At 44.7% G+C, this 10,203-nt stretch overlaps 1 long non-coding RNA gene across 1 annotated transcript; it reads right to left on the bottom strand.

The window, feature by feature from the left end:
• Window positions 1-5,222: 5,222 nt before the first annotated feature.
• Window positions 5,223-9,517, bottom strand: LOC147798038 (uncharacterized). Its single transcript, XR_015426457.1, has 4 exons — window positions 9,435-9,517; window positions 8,972-9,032; window positions 6,999-8,158; window positions 5,223-6,629 (listed from the first exon to the last, which is right to left on the bottom strand). It is a non-coding gene; the product is annotated as an uncharacterized LOC147798038 (long non-coding RNA).
• Window positions 9,518-10,203: the final 686 nt, after the last annotated feature.

Here is a 10,203-nt window from a genome sequence, read left to right as displayed (position 1 = left end):
TCACTTGGGAATCAAGAAGTATTTGTAAAACAAGGTTTTTGACAACTTACCTTGTACCACACTTTCATTTTCTTCATCTCCACTGTTTCAGCTCTCTCGTCATAGTAGAGTTTGGTTCCTGCAGAAATGAAAAGAATTCCTTTTACTTTACCAGCCATTAATTGGACGGTAAAAAATTTACCTACTTGGAAATCAAGGAAATACTTGTAAAACAGGGTTTTTAGTTGACAACTTACCTTGTATCAAACTTTTGTCTCTTCATCTCCACTGTTTCAGCTCACTCGTCACAGTTGTGTTTGGTTCCTGCAGTAATGATGAGAATTCCTTTTATTTTACCCGACATTAATTGGAAAGTCCTTCCCCACATTAAGTGTGGGTTGGGTCTATCAAACAATACCTACCAAAACAGTCACTACATATGCAAATTTCCAATGCGCGTATTATTCATTCGCTGAAAAGATTTGATCCCCCGTGGTGCACCCTGACCTCCCACAATGCAGCGTGGCCTCACTGCTGTGATTGTCCTTCTCGAAAGCAACTCAAAAAAGTTGGAGCCAAAGTGGGGACGACGGGCAGGAGAGGACTGTTTGGGTAGGAATTCTCTTGTAGACCCGACCCACACTTAATGTGGGGAAGGAGTCTACAGCACTCTACCTACCCAAACAGTCACTACATATGCAGAGTAGCACCGGCACATCTAATGCCGAGAATACACTTTTACATATAAACAAGGAGGAATTTCAGAAATGGAACTTCATAATGACTTGTCGTCTGTCCTTCAGGAGGTCCCTTTGACCCCTGTGCTGCAGACAGTAGGATTGTCCTGCCATCTGCGATGTCACTCTGCAGGACATCCCTCAAGTTGCAGGAGGTAGGAGGAGACTTCCAACATGCCGCTTTGCAGATTTCTGCAATGGAAACATCTCGAGAGTAAGAACAAGATGCAGATCCTGCTCTTACGTCATGAACCCTGATGTAGTGGTGACTATGTTCGTCAGAGCTTAACGGTCAGACTGGATTAGCAAATCTAATGGCCGAAGCCGTCCAGCAGGTAATAGTGTACCGACACCGCTGGACGGTGTGGTCTCATGAAAGTGATAAGTGATGGGGTTACTATCGTCCCTTTCATGCTATCCTTTTAGTCAGGTACCACTTCAGGACATGAACAGGCCCCCAAAGTTTATTCGCATTGTCTCCAGGATGTAAGGAGGCAGAGAGTGTAAGGATATCGGACGGATCGGGTGAGGGAGTCTGATCTTTGTCAGGAAGCCGACTGAAGGGAATGAGATGAACACCATTCGGCTCCCAACAGACCGCCTTTGGCAATGAGGAGAGCCTATAATTTGCTGCCTCTTCAAGACGTGACCATTTTCATGAGAAAGGCCAACTTGACACGGGTGTGTGATAGGCAGGCATCATTTAGGCTTCAAAGGAAGGACCGGAAAGCATCTAGAGAACCTAGCTTAGGTCTTATGACCAGACCAATTTCCCAACAAGGGGACACAGGATAAGCATATCATACAAAAGGTGATGGTATGTCATGTTGTTAAGGGCAGTTAATCGACCTTGAAACCAATGTATATGGCAGCTAGGGCTGACCTGTAGATAGGAGTTGTAGATACAGTTGAGCCTTGTTAATACAAGATTCTGCTTATAACCAGGGCAATTTTAGGTCCCAATCCTTTGTTAGTCATTGTTTTCATTCCTGATACTACAAGGTTCCTGTTATAAGAAGGTAATTTGCCAGGTCTGAAGGACCTCCTACTAATGAGGTTCGACTGTACTTGTAGCTCTGAGTGAAAGAAGTACAGAAGGAAGTCTGTTATAGCACTCGCAGGAGCATTAGCTGAAGCCAAAGCCTGACTATCGATGCACGTAACACAATGCTAAAATCTGCTGTCACAAATTTTGAAAGGTGGGCAGATGACGTCCCATGCGGCCATGGCTATAGCGTTGCTAGAAAGTCCCGCCGAAGAGGAGGATCGTGGGAAGTTGATCGTTGTTCAAAGAAGCAAAGACATCGATGTGAGGCTGCTCTATCATCCCAGGGAGAGTGCGTCCTGTCACTACATCATCAGACCCTGCCATGTGGACTGCCTGCAGGTCAACTGCATGATCCCTTGTCCTTTCCATCAATGTGGCTTTGGTTGGCAGTTTAAAAAAACAAAGAGGCAAGAAAGCCGCAAGACGTACTCAAAGACGCAAGATGACATTATCATTCAGAGTCTCTAACATGACTGTAGTGAAGGTCTAGGCAGCAAGGAGAACTCTCCTTTCCCATCAAAGAAATTTTCCTCGATAAGAGGGGAAGAAATGAAATAGGTCAGGGACCGAGACAAAGACTTCATGTAACCCAGATAAAGTTGGTGTCACAGTCTGTGGGAACTCTGGCAAGAAGATCACTTCACACAAAATTTTAATATTTACAATATTTACATCTAAATTTATTCAAAACAATAATTATGCACAACTTGAAATTGCAAGGGAAATCTAGTCGGTTCGAAGGATCCTAGTTAATTAGCAAACAATCAAAATGTCCCTCAATGCAGAACTTGGCCCATGACCATAAAATGGCAAATTCATCAATCAGGCCAGATTTATCTTACAATTAAATTTCCTGACCAATTCTCATTTTACATGGTCAAATTCCTTTATACAAATTACTCAATATTTGCAGTGCTCAATCATCAATTCACGTTATAAAACTGTCAGTTTCTTGTACAACCTTTCTTCATGTAAAATAGTTCTAGAATCCTTAATTTGCCGGTCAGTTCTCAAGTCTCAATGTTAAAATGTCTAACCATACAACCATACAATCCATCCGCACTGCAGAGGATATATAGTAAATTAACCAGGTTTACTTCAAACTGCAATTCCTTCATATCCAGACAAGTCAAATAAGTCGAACAATTTACATGTATATAACCAAAAATATCACAATATCACAAGTAATTTACGAAAAGGGTGACACTTATACAGCAAAAATCAGTAAATTTCCCACAACATATGACTTTTAAACAGGTGCAACAAACCAAATAAATCAAATGTCTCGAACTTTCAGTTATATTCACAAGATAAGGCCAAACACAAAAGAAATCATAAAATTATCAGAATGTTATATAACGATAAGAAATCATTTATTTGGAGGAGATTTGCAGTGGTGCTCGTCACTGTTACGGTAGTTCCACACCCATCGTCCAGATCGCCATGGCTAGTTGGATCGCAAGAGCAGGACGATGCCCCCTGTAGTTTCATCTACACAGGTTGGGGAACAGCGAGGCTTCACTCTGCCAATGGGATTCCCGGCAGCTAAAGACTCTCTCCAGGCTTCACAGATTAACTGGGCTGCCTACGACATCAGGGATCCGCCGATCCATGTACATCATATAAAGACCATCTACAATAGAAAATAATCAAACTACGCCATGCCACTCTCATGCCAATAACTCTGTCAAGATGGCAAATTCAACCTATATACATTCACACCCACATTCAGTGAGTGCCAAGGGTGCACTCATGCACATCCCTGCATTCCAAAGCTGGGCCAGGGCTAACACAAAGGTGAACTAAGTTAATTAATACAAAACTACAATGGCAACAGCAATCATGGTCCTGCCACGGATGAGACTCAAAAGAAATGTGGTTACTCTGATTCAGTGTATACTGACAGTTGTAGTGTCAGTCTTTATCAAGCGAGGAGTTCGGAACAAAAAGGCTTGCTTAGTCAAATGCAAATGGGCGATATTGCTAGTCATTTACGCTCAAAGAAAATCTCTGTGGGCAAAGAAAATTCCATATCCGTAACCAGATTTTGGACACACCCACTTTGAAGTGAACACGTTGGGACAGTGTGCATTATGGCAGGGCCGCAGGGCAGAATCTGTGCTCACGTGGGGCCACGTAAGTGAGGGCCACAAAATGGTTGTTCTGCTGATCACAGGATTGTACGTCGTGAGACGCAGTGGAAATAGATTTGCAAAATTTCTCCCGCAGGGCCCCTTGGGGAACCCCCAGATTATGGGGTGCCAAGGGGTGTGTGAAAATCCCAACGACTAGAAGAACGTTAGGTTTGGATGCGGACTGGAGAGATGCAGTGGTAGGTCTGCGTCACGATGACAAATTTACAGTGACAGAAGTGAAAAAGATCGGAAGAAAGCCTGGAAAACATTACTTGTTCGTTCCTGTCTTGGTGCCTGGTAACGTAGTCATTGGAGATCACCAGGTAGAGCATGGACTCACTTCCCCATGGCATGGGCCTACCGATGGTAGCCAGAGTAGCTCCAGTAGGCTGACTGAGACTCGGGATTGGGTCTGTGTGCGATGGCGTATTCATCGGGGCAATGATCCGGTAAGTCAGCCCGTCTGGATGCCCACGCCGTAGATATGTCGCATTTGCATGTAACGGCCACCTGGAAAATTGGAGCAGTGGCTCATGTTCACTGAGGAGGGCACCCGAAGGACTCTCACAATACATGTATAATCGAAGACAGACAGGACAAGCATTTGTACATAACACAAGGTCATATTTATGGCTAAGAATTTTTCTTTTATTCGTTTATTTTCCATAGCTGATAACAAAGAATTTGTAAAGGTCCAAGGACCCTGTTATAACAGTGTTCTACTGTGTTCAACAGAGTAGTTGTCTCCAAAGCATTCTGTTCGAAGGCCCTTGATAAAGGGAAGGTGACAAGGAGATGTTGTCCAAGGCTGCTCCGGCCTTACAAGGGGGAGCGGTCCACTATTAAGGCGAAGAGCCTACTTCACAAATGCGAGACCCATAGCTAGAGCATCTCAAGAAGCGGGGCGGTTGGTTGACTGGCATGGGCGAGGTCAGTGTCTTCCGCCGGAAGAGAGGTTGATGGAGGATCCAGAATCTGGAATTTGTCACAGTCTGTGAGGACGCGATAAAATTGGTGTCACCTTCAACCAAAGACACTGTGACTTTGCTTCAACTGAAGTAAGGCTGTGCCATAGTCAAGAGCCACGGGTATCCATAGATTAGCGGGTAGTTGAGTGGAGGAGCGAAACGCCTAAGGTGAATTCCTGGTCAAGGTCAACGGGAACTGCAGAATTACGGACTGAGGGACAAGTAGAGAAGAGGCTTGATGACGTCTAGTTGAAAGCCCAAGTCAAGGATGGGCTGCGGTGGCTTGAAGGGCGGGTGGCGGGTGGCCCGGAAGCAGAGGTGGCAGACGGGGCCGCGAGAGGCGAAAGCCCGGGTGCGGTCCCAGTTGAGGTCAACGGGAACTGCAGAATTCTGGGCAGAGGGACCAGAAGAAATGAGGTCCAATGACCCGGTGATGCCAATTAAAAGCCTGAGTCGCAGTGTGCTTGAGGCCTGGTGGTGAAGGTGGCAGCCAGGGCCGCGGAACCCCCGAGGATCAGTCCCAGTTGAAGTCAACAGGGGCTGCAGAATTCTGGGCAGAGGGACCAGGAGAAATGAGGTCCGATGACCTGGTGGTATCCAGTTGAAAGCCGGAGCCACGGATGGGCAGCTTGAAGACTCGAAAAGGGATTAGCGGAAGTAGGGGTGTCATGGCTCGACGGTGCACCAGGTGGGGCCGTGCCGCGGCACTTGCAGGAAGCCCGGCCCAGTGACTTCAGTATATGGGCGAAAGGGAGTACACCCGGGGGGCCGCTGGAGAAGTAGTGTTCTATGCCGACGTCGAACGGCAGGTGGTACTCTTCGGTGTCACCAGGAAACGCTCGCTGATACGCTGCATGGATTCCTCTGGGCCATGTCGGGCGAAAGGTGTGACGTATCTCACGATGATGGCATGACGTGCCACAGAGATGTCTGATGGGATACTCTCTGAGAGTCCTGGCTTGCTCACTAGGCCAGAAATTGACCAAGGAGACAAGGTCCTTGCCAGATCCTGGTGGTGTCCCTGCTCGGGTCTTCCGCAGTCGACCACGGAGCTTCCCCGTCAGCTCTGTGGGACCGAACGAACCAGCTGGCCTGGCCAGATCCTGGCTGGGACCCCCTGAACGACAGCAGGGCCTTTTCCTTGTCCTGGAAGCATGAGAAGACAGGGGAACGTGACAGATCCTGACAGCGACCCCCAGAATTAAAAGGCCTGTAATTCACTGATAGGGTAGACACAGCGTAGCTGGAACGAACCTCGTAGTACCGACGGTAAACACCTGCAGGGTGCACATACAAGAAAATTGTACAAAGAACACAAAAATATACAAAAAAAGAACACTCTTACTAATAAACCGGTTATACTTTATTTACAAAGGAAGGAGAGTTGATCAAATCGACATAGAACTGTGTAGCGAAAATGGAAGCTCGATAAATCAAAGATGCCTCAAAAGACATGTCAGTTATGCTACGGCGCTGAGAAAAGAAGGACGATCATGGTGGCAAGGCCGCACTGCATTGTGAGAGGTCAGGGTGCACCACGAGTGATCACATCTTTTCAGCGAATGAATAATAAGCGCATGGGAAATTTGCATATGTAGTGACTGTTTGGGTAGGTAGAGTGCCGTCGACTGAGAAATTTACTCACTTGGGAATCAAGACAGTACTTGTAAAATAGGGTTTTTGGATGATGACTTACCTACTACCAAACTTGTATTTCATCAGTCCACTGTTTCAGCTCACTCGTCATAGTAGAGTGTGGTTCCTATAGAAATAAAAAATTCCTTTTATTTTATCAGATATTAATTAGAAAGTAAGGAACTCACCCACTTGGGGAATTAAGGAAAGTATTTGTAAAACACCATCTCAATAGTATGACGGCGATGCAAGCAAGTAAATGGTACATTTTGGGTGCTTCAAGCACATTTCAGTGTTACAAAGGAAAAAACAGCTAGATAATCTAGGCACAGAATTCTTGAAATCTGTACATAATACCTGTGGTCATGCCTACAGTTCCTTAGTTGCTACAGGCCTAACGGTTTGGTCGCTAAAGTTCTTAGATGCTCAAAAAATACAGAATCTGTGGGTGAAGTGGCATAAAAAGACTGAATATTTGTCAATGAGCACTACTCACCTCTATGGATATTCCTTGAAGTTTAGCAACAATAGCTTCAAGCAGGACTGACTCCAGGCAATATCCTTCCAGTACATCATTCAGAATCCTTGAGATCTCTTCCTCACTGATCTTGTTCTTTCATTTTCTCCTAGACAGCTGTCTCTTTTCAAACACTGTAGTTTGTGTCATGTCCATGATATCCTCCCTTTATGTTCTTAACGTCAAAACACAGGGTCCACTGCGACAGAGGTTAATGTTGATTGGCCTCGTTTGTTGAATACTATGCCTTCATATTATCCAGGGAGCCTGCACAGTTAAACTGATTCTCACTTGGGCCAAGAACGGACTTCAGAGAAACTTTACCCAAAAAATGCCCAGTTGGGCATTTAAAGGGATTTTTAAAACTTTTTTGAAATTTTGATTCACAACAACTTTAAGAAATGTGCTGTTGATTTTTGAACACAAAAAAGAGCACATCATGCGCGTATACTGCAGTGAAGTACGTAGACAGCGTGCATTTTTTATTAAAGTCTGTGACAGTGTTTCAACAGATCACATTCCTCATTTCAATTAGGAAATGGGTAACTGCGGCGAAAAGTGGTTTAATGAAGGGAAATGGCTCAGGGTTACGTATTACTTGTTAATGGCAGGAGGTTGGTCAAGGTTCATACAGTAAATGGGATTGTTAATGGTTGGGAGTTAGTTGAGGTTGATATGGTAAATGGTTACTGGTTAATGGGGTTGTTCTGTATTGTTAATGGTTGGGGGTTGAATTGGTTAATTGAGGTTTATATGGTTAATGGATAATGGTTAACAGGAGTGTTTTCATAGCTGTGAGGAAATGATCTGAGAATACTGTTACTAGCATGATGCTTAATTGATACACAGCGAGTCAACATATCAGAAAGCACATCTGCCTTGTATTTAGGAATAGATCATTATCACATTCAATTTGTTTCACATGGCAGGTAAACCCTGGATAATGGCAAGTTGATTGATACATGATCTTGTCTGACTGTAGGTCCATTGTTTCACTTGCAGTTCAAATGGTAGAATCATGTCCCATCAGGTTTGAGTATTGCAGGCATCTTCACTGCTCCATTCTCCCTGTGAGCTGTATGTGCGAGTGTTGGTTCCAGCCTTCCTTGCTGATTCAAATCGAGGTGTCCATGAATCATCTGTAAAACAAAAATAAACTTGTTAAATCACATTCCCCAATCCTCGGTAGCTCTAATTGAGGGACTCTGGGGTAGAACTTTACACCCCATTCCATTTTTAATCAGTCAACAGCTTCATAACTTTCCAGAGCTTGAGAGGCTTCGTCTACTTTTGGGCAATCCTTACTTGTAGGACTCTGCAAGTATTCAACTGCTGAAAGGTTAAAATTTCAAATTTTCTTCCAAAGTCCTCCACAAAATGGGTTCTCAACCCTTCCTTGGTAAGCAAAGGTGATCTGGGAAGTACTTTTATATGACCTTGGACCAGTAGTGACTGCTTTTGCATATGTACTGGCACAACAACAGGTGACGGCAAGCTGACATTGAGCCCAACTTATGAATTTCACTGCAAGAAATCTACATCTGATTTCATGCATAACGTTATGCACAACGTACATTAGGTCCCTAATTTCACCGCCTACCAGAAAAGAAGTCTGATTGGTTTTCTGATTGGAAGTGAGCGAGTATGACAGGGCGTGCGCTACATGCTGGGCTGAAAATGCCAAATATTTCAGGGTGCACGATGATGAAATGATTTGGTAAACATTGCCGATGCTAAACAAGACCATTGAAGAATATGACTTCATTTTACATTTCAGGAAATGTAGGGGAAAGTTTGTGCAAAATCCGAGGCAAAATTTAGTCCACAATCAACAAAACGAGGGCAATAGCTAGCATAATGATTGAGGTTGGGGGGGTGAGGGAGCAAGATGCCACCAATGCATCTGTTGGTGATGTGATCAAGTAGCAGTTTGCAAAAGCAAAATGACATACCAGTAAGCAGGTAAAGGATCTGATCATCACGTCCCTAGTGCATCACTTCAGAGTTCATTACCTGTCATAATGAAATAGAACAAAAAAGGAACTATTTAAGTGAAAAGCGCATTTAAATATCAACACATTTACTTGCTTGAACTTGACTATGGTTTCACATGAAATATTTAAAAAAAAAAAACGGATGAGGACCAATCATAATTTTCAGGGTTTTTCCGATATAGATTGTAATTTTTTTGAATTTTGGAATAGGTTCTGAACTTTCCAGTCAGTCTCATATGCAATGAGGCAAACAGTAAGTGGTGTTTCAGTATTGTGATGGGCAAAAAAGGTCACTTCCACATGGTTGACTTTATTCCAACTCTGTGAGGGAGTCTCTATTTGCAAAAAAAAATTCTAGAGAAGCATCAAAATAAACAAAGTTGTCTCGATAAATTCCACTATTGAGTAGTCACATGCTCACCTTTGAAACTGCAGCACGATGATTATCCTGGTAAGGTTAGTGAAAACAGGGCCACCACGTGAAGGTCCCAGGATACCAGCCCCGCACGCTTTCGGCAATTAGCGGGCCCATCGCTGGACAGACTGGTACTACCCTGTGGCCGCAGGGGCACCATCTGCCACTGTCCGGTCCGCCCTCCCGAAGGAGAGTGCCCTTGCCTACTCACGCGCGCCCCCTCACCCCCGGGAAGGTGAGAGGACGTACCAGCGTCTTGCTAACCCCAATGATAACAGGGCCACGCCCCTATGGAAAAGGTCCGCGGCCCTCAACGCGAGGGACACAACTACCTGCATCTTTTTTGGCTAGCAGAAACGTTGGTAGGGCTAGACTCACGAATTGCCTAGCCCCTTCCGCACAACTCGCATTGAAACCCCCCAGGACTCCAACTGGAGCGAGTTCCAATTTCATATCGATCTCCGCACCCACCTAAGCCCTAATGACATTGGGATATAGGAGATCCCATAGTCTCTGCACTTCTCAGAGGGATATAACAGATCCAACTGAGCCTAAAGGAAAAAATCCTATAGTGAAACTTTCAGGTTTCACTACTAAGAAAAAAGTCCCTGAAGGGGAGTTACCTAAGCCCTACAGATGACCGCTGGTGGAGCCTTGCAGCAGGGACGGATCCAGGGGCAAGTTCCCTAACCTTACGGTACTCTTAATTTTTCCTAGTTGACCATCACAGTTTGATTCATTTTCATACCCCATTGAGATATTTGATGCCGTTGTC

Source organism: Acanthaster planci, linkage group LG09, assembly GCF_054643075.1.
Source record: "Acanthaster planci isolate LZ-2023a linkage group LG09, COTS_SCS, whole genome shotgun sequence".
NCBI lineage: Eukaryota > Metazoa > Echinodermata > Asteroidea > Valvatida > Acanthasteridae > Acanthaster > Acanthaster planci.
The sequence above is the reverse complement of the archived record's forward strand: the minus strand, read 5'-3'. Positions and strand labels throughout refer to the sequence as shown.